This window comes from Nestor notabilis, unplaced genomic scaffold (assembly GCF_000696875.1).
Source record: "Nestor notabilis isolate BGI_N333 unplaced genomic scaffold, ASM69687v1 scaffold2168, whole genome shotgun sequence".
NCBI lineage: Eukaryota > Metazoa > Chordata > Aves > Psittaciformes > Psittacidae > Nestor > Nestor notabilis.
In genome coordinates this window covers 36,897-55,344 of record NW_009940427.1, presented here as the reverse complement: position 1 = coordinate 55,344, position 18,448 = coordinate 36,897, and positions in this window count along the sequence as shown.

Genomic DNA, 18,448 nt, shown 5'->3' with positions numbered 1-18,448 from the left:
ACATTTAAAGTAAAATAAATGTTACCTTGGGGTCCATTCCAAATTAAGACATTCCAAAATGAGACATTCTTGCAACATACATCCGCCACCCTGATATGCAGCTGAACCTCAAACCTGGACAAAGTGGGGGCCAGGGTATGTGAAAATACCCCAACTCGGGAATAGTATCACATCTTTATAGAAGCTGAGATCTTTGGAGGAGGTAAAAGCAATACTGGCCTATTTTGGAGGCAGGGTACGTTAGCTGCTCTTGAGAAACTCCAGGCAGACACGACCCTGCAGACAGCATAAGCCTAGAAATATCCAAGGATGACCCAGTGAACTTAAACAGCATCAAAGAGCTTCCTCGTTTTCTGAAAGGCAGTAGCAAACTGACATCCAGCACCACAAAACCAAACTGTGGATGGTAACCATTCAGTAACACAACTCTCAACTGTGTTATTTCGAGTTGTCATCGTGTAACAACATGGTGCTACTTATATGAGTTATCTGTAGCAAAAAGGACTAATGATCTGTCTTCAGTACTTTGTACAGGGTGTTCCTCTTGTGCCTCATCTTACACTAAGTATATACTTAAAACAATTAGGGAGCTGAGGAATTTAAGCAACTCCCAAGAATTCTGGCAATCCTATGGCATTATCATAGAATGGTTTGGGTTGGAAAGGACCTTAAGATCATCTAGTTCCAACCCCCCTGCCATGGGCAGACATGCCTCACAGTAGACCATGTCGCCCAAGCCTCTGGTGATTTGTGAAACCTCTAGGAAACTCCTTTTACAATTCCTAAACAATAACAAAGTCACATAAGAGTTCACAGTGAATTAAAAGAACCCCCCTCAAAAGAGTAAAAAAGATTATTTTATTTTGTGGGACTTGCTTTGTTTATTATTTATTTGTTTGGTGAATTTCACTTGATTTGGAAGAAGGAATCAAAACCCTGACATTACATGTTTGAAGTTCTTCATATTGTTAAAGGCTTTCTAGTTTGGGACTTCAGACAACAAAAGCAATTCTAGCTTCAAGCTACATCTTTTAAATGAAAAATTTGGATTCTTAGATCCCTCTCCTCAGCAAGCCAAAACTGTATTTTCTTCAAATAACTTTTCAATTACATATCTTTTTCCCTTTGGATTAGAACCACAGATTAGTCTGTAGTTAGACAGCCTGTTCTAGAGATGCCACTGTTCTCAAATCTCAGCCTTTTAGAATCCAGCTTTTTCCACCAAAAGGATAGCTTGTCAATAGAAAAATGTGTCTTTTCTTCCAAAACTGCCTTCCTGTTGAAATCCAGTGTTCGATGGTAAACCACTGTTGACAAGAGCTTTTCAGCTAAGTTTGTAACAAACGCACAAAGAGACATGGAGAACACTGCAGAAGCAGAAAAGCTGTGCCCTTGCTGTCTGAATTATCTGAAGAGGAGCACGAAGAAGGAATCCAGGAAGTTAATCAGCTCAGTTCCCCCACTGGAACAGGAGTTAAGGCAACAGGAATACCTCCTTCCAGCTTCCTATTGTAGTCAATTATATGACTTAAACCCTAAGAATTAAAACAGCATCAGGTCCACTTCACAGATGAGCTTTGGGCCTGGAGGTGGAAGAGGCAAGCCCAAGTTAACATTGCTTTTGCCTCCCTGAATTTCTAAGCAGGAAAAGGAGGATAACACAGATTTGAATCTCCCTGCCCACAACTGGATTTGCTTCCCACATTTCAATGGCATTCGCTTGTGCATACTCTCGAGCACAGGCTCAGTACAAGTCAGCCTGGGGAACTCCTGTAATGTCAGGTGAGATACGAAGAGGAAACAATCCAGCTTTGTTTGGGTTTTGGCATTTTGTTTCTTTCTATTTGCCAACACTTACAGCTCAATGCAATTATACTTGGGAATGGAGACTATGTGATGTGAAAGTAACAGGGAGCAAATAAATGTGGTATTTTCCCATGTTATTTTTCTCCTAGGAAACCTCCCAGACCTAAAGCAAACTTTTAGTTTTGGTAGTCTTCAAGGAATTAACTTGCTAACCTGGCATCCCCAAATGGCCCCGTGCATAATGCTATAATCCCTGCAAGCAGATCAATTATCAACTGGTGAAGAACTTTCACAGGCCTACACAAAAATGCAGAAGCTGGCTCAGTGGTCAGTCTACTCTTTCCTGTCTGGACACAGGGAACAGAGAGAGGCGTAGCCATCTCTTCTATCTCTGTATCTGCAATATAATCTATTATTCTTTTACTCTCATTATTGCTACTGAGATAGGCAACTTTGGAGATTAATCTATTATTGCAGGCATTGCAATCAGATCTCCTTCTATTAACATCTGTTCACTGCAGCCTCTTGCACAATCCTGTTTTTCTTTGCTTCTGACTCTGAGAAGTAACAATTGCTTGAATTGTTTACTGTTTTCTTTTGTGAGCTGAATTATGTATTATTTTTCATTCAATAAGATGGGACTGGCTATTTCCAAGAGTGCAAGTTTTAGGAGGGAAGCAGAAAAGTTGTTTAGGTCATGTTTGACAGAAGATATAAGTTCAGTAGCCTTTCTTGCTGTAACTCCAAGGATATGCCTTTTGTAATACTCATGAAAAGGCATTCTAATCATGGCCTTTGAAATATCAGGTAAGCCTTTCATATGGAGCTTGTCAGGGATAGTCACAAGTTCTGTTTAACTCATTTTCTGGATGCCTAACTTGAATGCTGATTTTTGAATTACGTAAGTGCTGGTCACATACGACTGCAGCTATCCTGCGCTGCATAGATCAAACTAATTCATAGTACTTGGAAAAGAAATCAGGTCCCGGGCATCTCAGATTTCCCTAAAATGAATGGATACATTTAGCTTAATCTCTCTGCACATCAGTTTCCAGGGTGCAAACCCAAGATAACACTTCCTTTGTTTAACTCATATGGTGAGAAAAGAGTTCTTGAAACAATTTGAAAATGCACTGATAAGATTTAAAAAAACAACCCCAACAAAACACTTTTGAGGAAATTAACAATTTAACATTTGAAGACCAGCCTGAACGCAGGAAATGATTGAACAAAAACAAAACCAAATTGTGATTAACTGGAAACATCAAGAATATTATCCATCCTGTAGCATTAATAATGTGAAGATTATGCAGAAAAAAGAAGAGAGAAGTATGCACTGGTGTGATTAAGTCTTTATCAATACAGATACCCAAGGGACTGAGCCAAGTTCATGCTGACAGCCTTACAGAATGGCACTTCCTACCATCTGAGTACTTGACCATACGAACTTTTTAATATCCTCTGAAAGCAAAGGAAAGGTTTCTGCACATACATTACGCTGCTGAACTTGGAAGACCCCAAGTGAATTTGGATGACTGTGCTACGCACTGTGCAAACAACCAAAACCTCTATGCTAATAAGGCAGTGTACTGACAAGTATTATTCAAGAAAAAAGCGATACTAAGACCACAAAGATAGGTATTTATCTTCATCCGATATTTTGAATTTTATTTCTTCACATTTAAGTCACCACTTTATTTGTGACAAAGAACAGACTTCCAGCTTTTTCTACCCCCAACAGTTACAATGATGTACTTAAATTAAAAATAAAATAAAGGTCAATCACATCATCTTGATAAAAAGTATTGCAGGTGTTTTGCCCAGTGCCAGGAGAGAGCCCACTTCATATACAGATATACATTAATATACTGATGTTCAATTTGTCATTGCTGCATAGCTGAATAAAACCAGATTCAACCTATTGTTAATTTTTCCTATATTGCTACAGTTGTGCCCATGAAGTTAGAGTTGTTCAGACACCCTTTTTGTTTCCTTTAGGGAAGTCTGAAAGAAAATACATGTTTCTCTACTGCTTTTTGTATTCAGAGCCACTGTGTAAAAGAGCAATGCATCGTCTGAAATCCCTATTATCTTCGCCACAGTGACCTGTATCTTCACTGTGCTTAGACTGCTACTAAAAACTATATACTGGATTAAAGAGACTAGTATTTTTCTAACCCTCTAGCTGAGGCGATTCATGACCTTTATAGGTAATAAAACTATCAATTAATGAACTAAGCTTATCTTAAACACATAGTTTACACACACAAAGGCAATCTACTAACTACTGCTGAAAATTCTGCTTGCCATGGATTCTGCTTCAGACTGTTTTGGTCACAATATTTTCCATATCATCCATCCATATTGTCATTGTAGCTACAAAATTCTCAGGAGAAATGCTCCAAGATGACCCCAACTTAATGCACTTGGATATTCTGAAATCAAGGAACCCATAAACAACTTCGTAGCGTAGAGCACAAACGGTATTTTTACTCTGTCTGGTTTTGAGCAGATAGTGTAATGGACTGTACAGGTGACTAAAAGCTACTGCTGCTTACTCCTTAGAACAGCAATTGCAGAACAAAATAAATTTGTCCAACAGATTGGGGCAGGGGAACAGGAGCAGATGACAAAACTAAGAGTATTCCAAAGTAATAAAACTCCCTGGTAAAACCCTGACTGACATTTTTAAACAGACAAGTTAGGAAAGAAAAGTAGGAGCGAAAGGGGATTTAGAAGTTTAGAACATTTGGTGAAAATTAGAGATGGACCATAACCAAAACGCTTGATCCAAATAGCTCTCAATTTCGGAGAACACTTGATAGCTTGAACTGGATTTGAGTTTTACAAACTTGCTTTTTTATAACAGACTTGTAGCCAAACTCCACTTCCAAACTCTGGGATAGCTTGAGAGCGTCTTTGGATTCACCTCCTGAATCTTCCACCCATGTCAGCTGGAAATCTTACATTAACGCAATTGTTGAAAAACAGGGTTGTGAGCCAGGTTTCTATTTTCAGCAGTTCAACCTCCAGAGCTGTTCCAGGCCACCACCTTCGTCTGCTGGAAATAGTGCATGAGGTTTGACCTGGGCAGCTCAAACGCCTTTCTGCAGCGCACAGACAGAGGTTTTATTGTGAGCTTCTCTTTCCAGCACTTCAGTCCCTCCTACACAGTTCAGTAACCAGTTAATTTATATATTCTGCCCGAAGCACTCCCTCTGGCTTCATAATGCAACCTCTCAAATGAAGAAAACTTACATAAAAGCGGATACAGCCATTCCCAAGCCACTTACTCAGCTCTAGGCTGCCTGCTGGCATGAATGCATTTATAGCCAGCTCGCTGTCCCGGGGCAGTCTGCGGTGCTGAATGAACCTTCCCATCACAGACACCTTGCTAGATCACAGTCTTGCCACTGTATTCCCTATACTGCATCCCCGTTCTTGCCAGGTCACTCCGGAAGATTCTACTTTGGAATTGGCTTGCTTGCAAACAGGTTTTATTACACTTACAGGAGACTGGGGGGGGGAGGAGGTGAAGGGTTGAAACAAGTAGTTTACGAGTGCTAGAGATAATGAAGCCTCATTTCCTACTCATTTCTTTCTTGTGGAAAGTTCAAATAGCTGCTTAGGAAGATGTAAACTCTGATTCCTTTTTTTATTCCCCCTGCAATTTTAGTGTTTCTGATTGGCTTCTGTGCCCTCTTAAGTTTTCTGATGGGTACTATGGGAAACCTCATTCCACTTCCTTATCCCTCATGGGGACATTGAGGGATAAGGAAAGGTCTCTGCTCTTTGCATTGCCTTAACCCCTCTATAAGACTTGTTTGAAGTAAGCAAGTGGACCCAAAGTTATTTGGGGGAATACACTAGGAGAGATGTTCATGGACAGTGCAACAAAAATTGTTGAGCTGAAGATCAATATGCTCCCTGCACACCACCACCACCAGTTCCCACCCCCAAAAAACAGCCCACAAACTAACCACACAAAAGGAATTGGAAGGACCTTCAAGTGCACTTAGCTTTAGGAACTTCCTAAAGTTCTCCATAGGTAGCACCCCTATAGAAAGGTGAATTATACCACCTTTAAGTTCACAACCCAGCATGTCTACTAAAAGGAAAGTAGCTTTCTTCTTAAATCACAGCTCTAACATACCAACAGTTAAATCCCTAATTTCAGTTTGCTATTTGTATATATATTGGATAAACAATACTATACTAATACAGTGCCTTTCTTCAAAACAATTGTGTTGTATGGCCACAGGTTTGTGCCTCTGCATGTAGGAGTGGAAAACAGATTTCCTGTGTTTCTAGAATGTTTCTGATCTCAAAAAGTTGTGCTGAAAAAAAATGAAGTATCAGCCCTTTCCCACACGCAAGAAAAAAGCCTGTGTGTTCCAAGTGGGACTATCAAAATGTTACCAATTTTTTAAAACAAAGTCAACTTTGCGATTATATTTCTTTAAAAAAACTGAATTGTCCTAAGTTGCCACATGGGTAATTGCTTAAAATGTACAAAACTGATTTTAAATATCAAGTTGAATGCTTTGAAAATTTCTTTTAAAATATTCGGTTTTTAACTGCAAAATCTCTCAAATCTTATAGTTAAGCTGAGGCTTTAGTATATTTCCAGTAGCAGGGAACTACCCTTTTGAATAACTTCAAAGGCAAATCCCCATGAAGATTTGGAGTTGTCATTTCTATCACATTAAAATAACAACTCAGCTCAAAACTGCCACAGACTCAGTAATTTATATTTTTATCTTGCACAATTTCTAAAGCAGCAACCATTTTTGTATATTTTGCATACAAGACATTTTAAATCTGACATTTCTTTTCTCATGCTGAAAGGATAGGAAAAGAAAAACATATTACCTTTTCCCAGAAAAACAGCCACATTCATTTTTGGCACACTTCAGTTATAGCAAAAGCCTTGTCAGAGACATATGGGGGGACTCTTCTGCAGTGTTTTCCTGGAGGCACAGGATAGACTCATTATCCTCTGCCTCCTTTGTGCTCCTGGTAAGAGTCACCTAGGAGTAGCAGGATTTCCCAGAGAAGATGGCTGGTATGTGAAGACAGGGTGATGCTTTCAGCACAAGAGCACCGGAGAGAGAAAATAAGCTGATAACTTGCAGCCTATGATGTCCACACTAAACATGAAAGATCTGGGAATTTGGTTAGCTTTGGATTTAAAGGAAAAGAAAAAAAAAAAATAAACATGAAGACTGTAGATTACCTGAATCCACTACCCAATAATTCTATTTATAGCAAGTAAACAAGAAAAGCGGGACTCCATGATAGTAGTTTTTTCTTTAATTGTGGAATATAAAGGGCCTTGAAGGAGTGATCTATATCAGGGAAAAGGTAAATAGATACTGCATTTTCATTTGTTTTTTCATGTAATATATGCACTTTTCCTTGTAACAGTATGAAAGCCATCACTGCTGGTTGTCCCTTCTTAAAATAAATAAAGAAATAAAATTATTACTTTCTGAGTAATTCCTTTTCAGAAAAAAATGTTTTATGAAAACACCCTGGCAGGAAAGCCAGAATATTTTTTTTGATCTCTAATGAGATTTTGTCTCATGATTCATCCTGCACAATCTGATTCCAAATTATTGCTTTTTATGTTCAAATATTTTCTTATGTAAGCAGGAATTCATATACCCATGGCATGGGAAAAATGTGGTAAATCACATTGCAATGCAATTCTTCTTTTCATGTACAACCTGTCATGTTTAACTCCCAAGGATTTTTTAATAGCCCAAAGAAAAATACAAATAAAGTGAAATGTAAATAAAGGAAATTCTAAAAGTAGAAAGAAAAATACTGTTCCCAACATATATTCCTGAAATGCTTCACCAAATTAACATTTTTTATTTATATAATACTCTGGTACAGGTTTTCATAGTTTCATTGACAACAATGACTAGCACTTCATTTCAAAACCTGACAGGTAATTCACTAATCTTCAAAATCCTTCTCTAGAAAGTACACAAATACTATTTTAGAAAGATTAAAAAACAAGGCAGACTACTTGTCCAAGTCTGAACCTGGAATCAGCAAGAATAAGTTCTGAAATCAAGGAGCGCTGAGGGTCATCTCAGTATTCAAGTCATTGGTTTAACAGTGCATAAGAAAGGAGGTGGATTAACCTTAACCAGTGCACACCCAAGCCTCCATCTCTAAACAAACAGCACACTCAAGGAGGATGCACACTGCATGGGCATACTTAAGCCACTTACTGACCAACACCTAAGGTGGTGCCATTCCTGCAAGCACAAGAATGAATTCACTCCCCACCTCTTGCTCTCTTTTCTGCAGCAGGAACAGGTTTCTGCAGGAACTCATCCAGCTACTGAGCCTTAACCCACCGCTCCCTCACCTGTCCACTGCAATTCAGTGAAGCTCCCATTATAATTTAATAAGAACATATGTTTAGCTCAGTAAGTAGTTATTTAGTTTGGATTGCATCCTGCCTTAAGGCTTGCTTCTGCCACAAGGCCTACTAAATGCTGCCAGCCAGTAACATGCAGCCAAGAAGAGAGATGAATTGGGTGATAACTATTCTTTTATAAATGAGCTCACCCTTCTGCTATCTACCTCTACTAATTTGCTTCATCCACATGTTGCTTCTTGTCATTCATCTAGGTTTTAAACTTCTCAAGGCACAATCTGCTCTTTGCTGTATCTTGATATATTAGTATCCCAACTCTAGAAAGGGGCACAAGATTGCTCCTGCAACATAAAACTTGGTCTTCCCCGAGTTACTGTCCTATTATAATACAATACAATGACTGATGCCATTATTACTAAATCTCAGTACCTTCCCTTTCTGTCTTTAAATGTGTGTCTCCCTGGACTCCTCATCTCACCAACAGGTGCTTTCTCTGGTTGTTTTAAAAGCTCCAAGTCTGATAGAGAAATAATTTTCCTCCCAGTTGACTTAGCTCAGAAAGTTGTTTAACTGCAAAGAATCAGCACAGGGGTGGAAATGATCCTAGGAGCTTCCCCAGTCCCCTGATCCAGTCCATAGCAGACCCACAAATCCACAGTAACTCCAAAAGGCAACAGTGTTTATGCCTTTATTGACAGATGTTCATCTAACACGGCTGTGAGAACACATCCAAAGTGCCTATGGACAATATAAGGTTTCCACAATTCTATGGCAACTCAACAGTATCCCTACTGCTAAAGTTTTCCTAATGTCTCACCTTCATATTTCTATGGGCAGGAGAAGCTCATTATTCTCCCATGTGGGCATATTAAAACCAAAACATTTCCTTGCATTTTGCAACAGTCTTCCAAATATTTGAAGACTATCATCATATCCTTACTCCTTTAGTCTTCTCTACTTTAAATTAAGTCCACATTGAGGCAGTAGTCCATCACTGGGATTGTCTTAAGTCATCTGACTGTTGCCCACTGGATCCCACCATTCTGAGAGGCTAGACTCCAAAAACCCAGTACCATCCTCCAGACTGAGTTTTGCCACAACTTGTGTAACATAGTACAAGATTTCTTCATACCTCTTCCAACATACACTTCCCCTTCTGCCCCCACAACAGCAATGTATATTGAATTGTGTTTAGCTTATAAGTTACAACGATCACTACAACAGCCTTTCATCATTCTGAAATCAAGTTCTCCAATATAAGCTCCCCGCCCTTCCCAATTTAGCATCATCTGCAAATTTCAAGAGGCACATTCTGTGTTCTTCTCCCAGTCACTGATAGAAATACCAAATTTGACAGAGAACCTTCATGGTTTCTTTCAAAATAAGATTTTCCAGCCAGTTTTTTCTTTAGAGTTTAACCCAACCACGTTGTTTTCATCTTGTGCTGTGCCTCCTCACCAAGCTGAAAATCTTACTGGATTAGGTAGGCTTGATTTTCACAAATAACATAGGGAAATGTCACTCTATCTTCCCTTTGTTGCTGCAGTTACTAAAATACATGAATCAGGCTCTTAAATGTGACTGTTGTTTCTCATTGCTCATTGTATTGGGTTTGCATGGCAAGGTTTTGGTAGCAAGGTGGGGCTACAGCTTCCTGTATGCCCAATAAAGCCAATGCAAGCCAGCCAGCTCCAAGACTGACCCACTGCTGGCCAAGGCTGAGCCTATCTGGCATGGTGGTAGTGACTCTGGGATAACGTATTTAAGAAGGGGTAAAATACTGCTGTGCAACAGCAGATGGTAAGTAAAGAGGGGAGTTACATTTAGTTAAAAATTTTGGACTGAATTTCTTGAATCTTCAAAGAACTTTTCCAGTTTGGCTATGGAACACCCCTTCCCAACACATTTATGCAAACACTAGCAAAATTTATTCCTCCATTTGATCAATTTTGCAATAATCAATTAATTTGGCAAGATTTTACAATCCAAACACCAATATTCGTCTCAGTAATCTCAACATTCCCACAACAAGATGGGAATATTACTATAAAGACAAAGATACCAAAGTAGACAGTCTAATTCCACCCTTTCTCACAGGAATGTCAGCATCAAATTCCCCAAAGAGCAGGTGTTTAAAGTATCTTTTACAAACCTAAGGAAAAAGGTTACCTGATGGAACCAAAAAAAGGAATGGTCGTTTGGGCCATTGTTAATCACATGAGACACTGTCCCTCTTAGCTCAGCGTAAGAAAGCCACAACATTAGCAGAACAACACTCCCATTCTCAAGACTTCTGGGTTTCTTTCTGTTTTACATAAAAAAATCTCTCCTTTTAAAACAAAAAAAATTGCACACAACCTAAAGAACATAAGAGCCCACTGCCAACTCTTCTGAATCCAAGAATGTTGTCAGGGTTTGTAACCTTCTCCACATCTTTTTTAAAAATCAGGAACCATGAAAATAGAAGCATTATATTTTTCCAGAATACAAGAAGACAGAAGTTGCCTGTGAATTCCCTGAACATTTCTATCATCTTTGTTTAGTGGAATGCTTTTCCACCCTTAACTCTGAGCACTGTAACCTCTCTGTAAACCCCCTGGGGGCCTAAGATACCTGTTCCAATTTCAGCCCAACTTCTGCCTGCAGAATAAATGGCAGCAATTGTTATTGTTGGCTGTAATGTCACCACACATATCTGTCATCATTCCATTTATTACATGGACAAGATGAGTGAAGACAGGCAAGAAATACATACATGGCTACCACTTCAATCCTTGGGAATGAAATCAGTCTCTCTCATGACTATTTTTAGTGAGGTTTGTTTCCAGTCAGAGGCAAGAAGCATTATCAAGGAAACAGCTTATTCTAGCATCACATTACTGGTCATTTCTGTAGCTTCAGAAACTAACAGTATCCGACAATAAATAGTCCCAAGGTCCTTTTCATTCACTTAGTAGGAGTTTCTCTTGTCTGGGAGGAAAGACAAGGATTTTGTAGAGAGGTACTTTCTTCTAAACTTGTCCTCTTGAATTTAGGCACTTTAAGGAAACAATGACTGCTGACAAGTTCCTTATTACCAGCAATTAATGGCCAGTTTGTTAATTACTGTCCTGAGGCAAAGTTAATGTAGCATTTCCAGCAGAACCCAAAACAAAAACATAGAATATTTTTGGATATGGGCTAACAGCTCTGTTTTATTCAGTATTTTTCTTAACAAGGACTGATTTTCCTGTCCAAACCAGTGGACTGCAAAGTGCACATACTGGGAAAAGAAATCAGCTTCATTAAAAGGAAAAATAATAATAAACTGGTTGTGGTCTTTTTCCTGACCCAAAACATGGCAAGTTCCCAGTACATTTAGGAAAGAATAAAAATTTTAAAGGGGGGAAGAAAGGATGTGGAAGTGTTTTCTCTGCCTTTTCAATGAAAACTCCAATCAATCCCGAAGGCTTTCCTCACAGAATGTTCCCCTACCCCAATTAATCAAAGAAAAAAAATTACCCATCAGCTACTGAAAATGTCTTCAATGGGGTAGCACCCTGGGGAGGGTTGGGGACAGCACATCACACAAGAAAAGCCCCAAAACAACCAAAGCTAATAGAGTTGTAACTCAGGACTGGGTCCCAAGAACTGCTGTTTGCTTTGGGCATGTCTCTACTTACCTATTACAAAGTTATGAACTTTGCAAAGGCAAATTGAGAAGCCACCACATACCCTTTTCCCCACCACCATCCTGCCTCTCCAAGCCATGATGAAATCATCTTTTCCTTATCTAACCAGCAGAGAGAGATAGGATACCTCCTCTCTTATGAGTAGCGGTGCTCCTGGAGCAGTGTCTACACTGCACATCCCAACGGGGGGGTGCTCAGAGACCTCCAGAGCAGGAAAGAAAGAAATCTTGAACTGGCTTGAAAACCCACTGCCAACTGCAAGCACAAAAAAACCTCCTCCAGTGACCTCATAGCAAAGGATCACAAAACCTTCTAAGAGTGACCTCCATTGCTGCTATTTCTACATACTCTAGACTGTTCCTCACGTGTCAGGGTGCTGCTTAAACTGGCAAAACTACCACTGGCCTCTGCTGTACATAAAAGACACCTTAAAAACTGTGGATTTCTCCTCAACTTTCCATAAGGCTAACAGCCAAAAGCAAGAGCCAGCCCATCTGGCTCCTCTATGAGCCACACAGACAGTAGTGCCGAGGCAGGCGTGCCAGCGAGAGTGACTGAACAGCTCACAGGGAGGTTTCTCCAGCAGAGAGGCTGAACTTTCATGCTGCAACAGCTCATTTCATGACTCTTCAGGAAGAGGTGGGCTACAGCTGGCAGCTATAGTCACTACAGGCATTGCCGAGAACATATTCCCTATCCCTGAGTGATAAAACCTTACACAAAAAGTCAGAATTCTATAAATATGAAATTTTGTTCGTTAATAAGGCATAGAAAGGCTGATTTCGTTTCAGACCTTGCATCAGCCAAGCACAACTTTTAGACATGAAACACTCATAAATGTCTGCGTTTAATTAAAATGGTAAAACTTCTTAAAATAATTCTCTGAGCACGTTAAACTGCATGAAATGCAATCAAAGCTGCACCACATTTAAAAAATAATTACACAAGGTTTTTATTGTATAAATGATACTAAATTTTAATACCAGCAATGATGTACTTGCAATGAAAACAAAGCAAGCACACACAAAGAAGCTGGTTTAGCAGTATCTTCGTACATAACCGAACTTAGACATTGGTTGGTGGTTGGGTGGCTACTGTCTCCACAGAGGGATTCATGAAGTATGTTGTCAGAATACTTCAGAGTAATCATGGTTTCATTTGTTTGGTTAATAGATTCAGTACTGCTGAGAACTGTGCTATATATAAAAGGAGAATAATCAAGAGCCAGCTTTTACATGCTTTTGTTCCTGTCCCATCTCCTAAATGAATTGTAAACCATTTTGAAGTTATGACTTTATGATTAATTTTAGGTAGTTTACATACATATATATACACAGTTTACAACACAATAAAAATGAGGAATTTTAGGATAGCTCAGTTACCCTTTCCTCTAGAGATAGTTACATGACTGCCTTTGGGAAGAAAGCATTGTCTTCCAATAATATGTCAACCTTCAGCATTGTTTTGACACAGTGATTCAGCATAAATTGCTGACTCTATTTATGTAACATCAAATACATTTATAAAAGTAAAGAGGGATAATCTGAGAACTCATGTGTTCTATGTACAATTTACTCACCAGGACTGCAGCTATGAGAAATCTGGAGCTTCACCATCATCCCATTCATTTTAAAATGGAAGGCTGCATTGCCTTCAGTCAGTTACAATTTATACCCATAGCCAGTATGGGTTTAACACCTTATGTTACTAATGCGAGTGCAGCAAAACAGATTTGTTGCTAATCTCTTAGGTGCAATATGGGGCCTCAAAAAAGTCTGAAGCTAGAAAGGACATCTTAAGAGGCAATCAAGTCTAAATCAATTTGGCTTTAGGCTATATAGGCCCATAAAGCAAATGGCCAAGTGCAAAGTCCTGCACCTGGGTCAGGGCAACCCCAAGCACAAATACAGGCTGGGAGGAGACTGGACTGAGAGCAGCCCTGAGGAGGACTTGGGGGCATTGGTTGAAAAGAAGCTCAACATGGGCCACCTTCAGTGTGTGCTTAAGCCCAAAAACCAATCGTGTGCTGGGCTACATCCCCAGAGTGTGAGCAACAGGTTGAGGGAGGGGATTCCTGTCCCCTGTAGGAATGGGACAAAGGAGAATGGCTTTAACCTGCCAGAGGGGAGATTCAGATTAGATATTAGGAAGAAATTCTTCCCTGTAAGGGTGCTGAGGCACTGGCACAGGGTGCCCAGAGAAGCTGTGGCTGCCCCATCCCTGGCAGTGTTCAAGGCCAGGTTGGACACAGGGGCTTGGAGCAACCTGCTCTAGTGGAAGGTGTCCCGGTCCATGGCAGGGGGGCTGAAACTAGATGATCTTTACAGTCCCTTCCAACCCAAACCATTCTATGACGAAGTCCACAGAATTTTTGTTCAAATAGCTATTTGAACTATCATAATTACATTTTCCAGCATTACAATAGAGAAATATAGCACAAAACCCCATGAAACAGAAGTAGCAGGGAAAGGACAAAAGAGTTTAAGTATAGACGAGAATTTGACTAACAAAGCCCACACCACAGGACTCAGTTTGCTGAAAACAACTTTGCTGGAGCAACTGGAGGACAAAACAGACATAATGTGAAAGTATTAGCAGGCCTTTGTTTTAGGAGACTTCCATCAGGAATGAAGGATGACATACTGTCTGGGCTCCTTCCTAGTCAAAGATGATACATTTTCTAGCTGAACCATTAACACCTTTAAGCTACAATGATTTTAGTATTGTCTGCTAAACCAAGCATAGTTGTGCTTTACCTTTTGGAGGGGAGGGAAGAAAAATGCCTTTTCACTTTCTGATGCTTCCATCCCATAACGTGTGGTGAGAGATATCCAGTGTAATCATGCAGGCCTATACCCAGGCGAGTCATCCATGTGAAATGTGTCCTACCCAATGACAAACAAAGTTGCCTATTTTGATTGGGTTTTTTTTTATTTCCTATTATTATTTCTGAGTCATGTGGTAAACGTCTGGATAATGCTTCTATCCCATTCCACGTGCAGATGATCTGCTCCAGGGATTGGAAGGAAAATTCCCATCAGATAAAAGGATATGCTGAAAATACTGCAATGTCTAGAGTCTAACCTGCCTCCACCTGTCCACCCACACAGCTACCTGTATCTGTCAAGAGGTGAGTAATATTTGCTCACTCTTGGGAATTTGTTTAACATTACTGAATGATTCATAGAAAGAGACATGTGGAATAATAACAACTTTTAAGGACAAATGCAAAACAAGAAGAAATCTGTTCAACAGATACACATTCTTTGGTATGGAATAGAACTGGGCTGTCAGCCATGGTCTTCTCTTTAAGGATACTTTTCATTCCCAGGGTTCTTTATGCAGCTAGAGAGATCTGCTTGGTACCTCTACAGCACCATTTTTAGAACTGTGTCAGGTCAAGAGAAGCATGAAGTCTCTTCTCCCTTCCTGACAGGGGTTTCTCTATGATCACAAAATAAATGCAACAGTAAAACCCTTTTTCGCCTGTCACGCTCCACTGGAAGCATGTACACAGTTTTGATAAAGCCATGCCAACCCAAAAATCTCTTGGCTTCACTGTTCTTTCCAAGTTGGGGAGGAGAGAAGGGAAGAGATAATTAGAAACCCTGCATTGCTCCTCAAAAAGATTTCAACATGAAGAAATCAGTACCAAACACTACCCTTCCCACTCTCTGTGCGGGACAGGATAGACCACAGGCTGGTGACAGCATTAGACCCCTAAACGTTATAACAATCACAAAACAAAGGCTTGATGCTCAATGAGTTATGAAAGCACTAAGATAATTTTAGTGAGCAACAGGTGCAACAGAGGTGGATAACATGAGTATTTTCTGGTGAGAAAATAAACCTAAAGCCCACACACTTCTTTGATGCCCCCACTTCCACCTGAAGCCACTTGTCAAAGATACTGATGTTTCTATCAGGCCACCTTCACATTGATTAATGTCACACTTCTCAGAAACTCTAGGAAAATGGATCAGCTTCTTGCAGTGCGATGTTCTACGTAACTAGAACCAATAGAATATAAGGTTGTGGTGACTTCTTTTCAAACGCAGGTTTTATTTACTTCACGTATTTTTGTAGGCCTGAATTCAGGACAGCACACCTCCCCAGGAGAGACACTTTGTATTTACCTATTGGTAGGCATGTGCTTCAGCACTTCCCCAAATTAAAATGATGTTAAGATTGAGATGCTATGTTGTATCCTTTGCTCATATGAAGATGCTGAACTTGCCAGAACTAACATTGTACATCTAAATGAATACACTGGATACAAATGAATAAATACTTCCCACTATTCTGTAACTTAGCAGTCAGTTTTCAAATCTGGCAGACCAAAATCTGCTCTCTGGCACTTGAAAAGGGCCTTGTGTAAGAACATAAAAAGAACATAACAGCCTCCACTGACATCCACACTCAAGTCACTGGAAGTCTTTGCTTGCCGAAGAAACCCAAATTGCCAAATAGAGAGCACAGCAACTTGTGGAGTCCAGTTCCTTTAGGAATGTAAAATTGTGTATCAGGGAAGTACATTCCTGCATCTCATTCTGTCTTCAGAATTTCAGTACATCTTCCTGTCTCATTTGACCTCAGAAAGACCCATGGATCCTACTGCTCCAGTGAGGTTCTCTTCAGAGAGAGGAAAAGTGGTCAAGACTGGGATAGGAAAGGCCTGATCATGCAAACCCACTAGTTAAAATTACTACACAAGAGGAAAGGAGCTGTAGTCAAGGTTACTTCACCACCAGCAACATCACACAAGTTCTTGAAAGGAAGATTACCAGGGAAACACAGAGCATTTGCATGGAAGGCTCCAAACTCCTGGGATCATGGGCCAATATGTGGATTACAAGTGTTATTTGATCATTTATTAGTAGATATGTGGATTACAAATATCATCGGAAGGACTGTACTCCACCCCAAAAGAAAGGAAAAGTTATGTATCTCCATCTCTAAGCAGTACCATGCTCAGGATGAAGCCTTGCCTTTGTAACTAAAGCACTTTCAATTCCACCTACAAAAGCATCAATGGCTTAACATTCAGAAGCATCACAAGATAATGAAGTCACTCTGGACTTGCAAAACAATGCACAACACTTGTGTAACAAATAAGAAACAGGTTCCACTAAATACTGTAGCAGTATTTAGGTACAGCTGTAGGAGAAAAGCTGCCATACCAAAGCACTTCAATGTCCCTGTTAGCTGGGTGTTAGCAGCTTGCTTATGAGAAAGCGTGCAATTCTCCAGAGGATGTAAAACTCCCACAGTATACCAAGTTGGGATGACTCTGCCATAGGGAGGAAGTTCTTCCTGACTGCAGCTGCTGATCAGCACATATCCTTAAACATGGAGATTGGTCATACTCTTAATTTTTTCTTGGCCAGTGTAAATTCAGGTACTGTTCTTGTCAGTTTTCTATAAATAGTCTCAGTTCTTCTTATCTATTTAATATTAATGGACTATGGGCTATCTCCTCTCCCATTCACAAGTACACTTTCCCTTCAGTGACTACTTAATCTCGGTGGGAAATACCGGAATGGCCATATATAGAAAGCAGTTCTGTGTTTGAAAAGCTGTTTTATAATGAAATTCAAACAATGAAAATAATGAAAAGGGCATGAAGTACCTTTTTTAGGCTCCACAGACCATCAGACCCTAACAAAACAGGTTTTCCCCTTCTTAAATAAATTTACCGTGCAGCTTCTGCTACAGTGAGTAGTACTTATCACCACAAGGGTCAGTACTAAATAATTTGGTAAGGAGTCTCCTGAAATGTGATAAAGCGTGACTAAATTTGACCCCAAAGTCTCTGTCTTGCTAATATGTAGAACTTGCTGCCTAAACATACTAATTATATGTGCAGTAAATGAAACATTATTTTTATTTGAATGAGTTCTTCTTGTGACATTATGAGAAATGAAACATAGGAACACCCAGTTACGTTTCTTCTTTATTTGTTATTTCAGTGTCAGTTTGTGACTTGGAGAAATAGGCATAAGAACTGAAGTAGATACCACCCACCATTTGATAAAAGTAGATGTTCCAATTCCTGATCACAATTGTAATATGGAAAATAAAAAAGGCAGAACAGAAATAACTATTACTTTCATAGCACCTTTTTTGAAGCTGTCAAAGCGATTAGCAAGCATTTATTAGTCTCATAACAGCCCCATGAGACACTTAAGATACAATATTATTTTGTGGAAAGACTTCTACACTACAGCAACCAGTCCAATGTGTGAATTTATGTATAACATATAAATTCCACTTTTTTTAGCTAGGTAACCTACTTGCAGTCATGTCTTTTTCACTGCACTGCCTCCCCCTCCCCTGTTTTTTATTTATTTTACATGAACAACTACACAGAGTTCATATACTTCTGTACTGACTTCTTATAGCTAACTCCAAGTTGCACAAAAGGGTGTGGGTATGAATCAAAGAACATGGACCATATTGAAACAAACACAGTATGAAGTAGCAACCCTATTAATCTCCCTGGAATGCGGCAGGTGATAAATGCTACATTCCAGCAGAATTAGCACTTCTCCCTCTTTTTCGTGGGGAAAAAGGA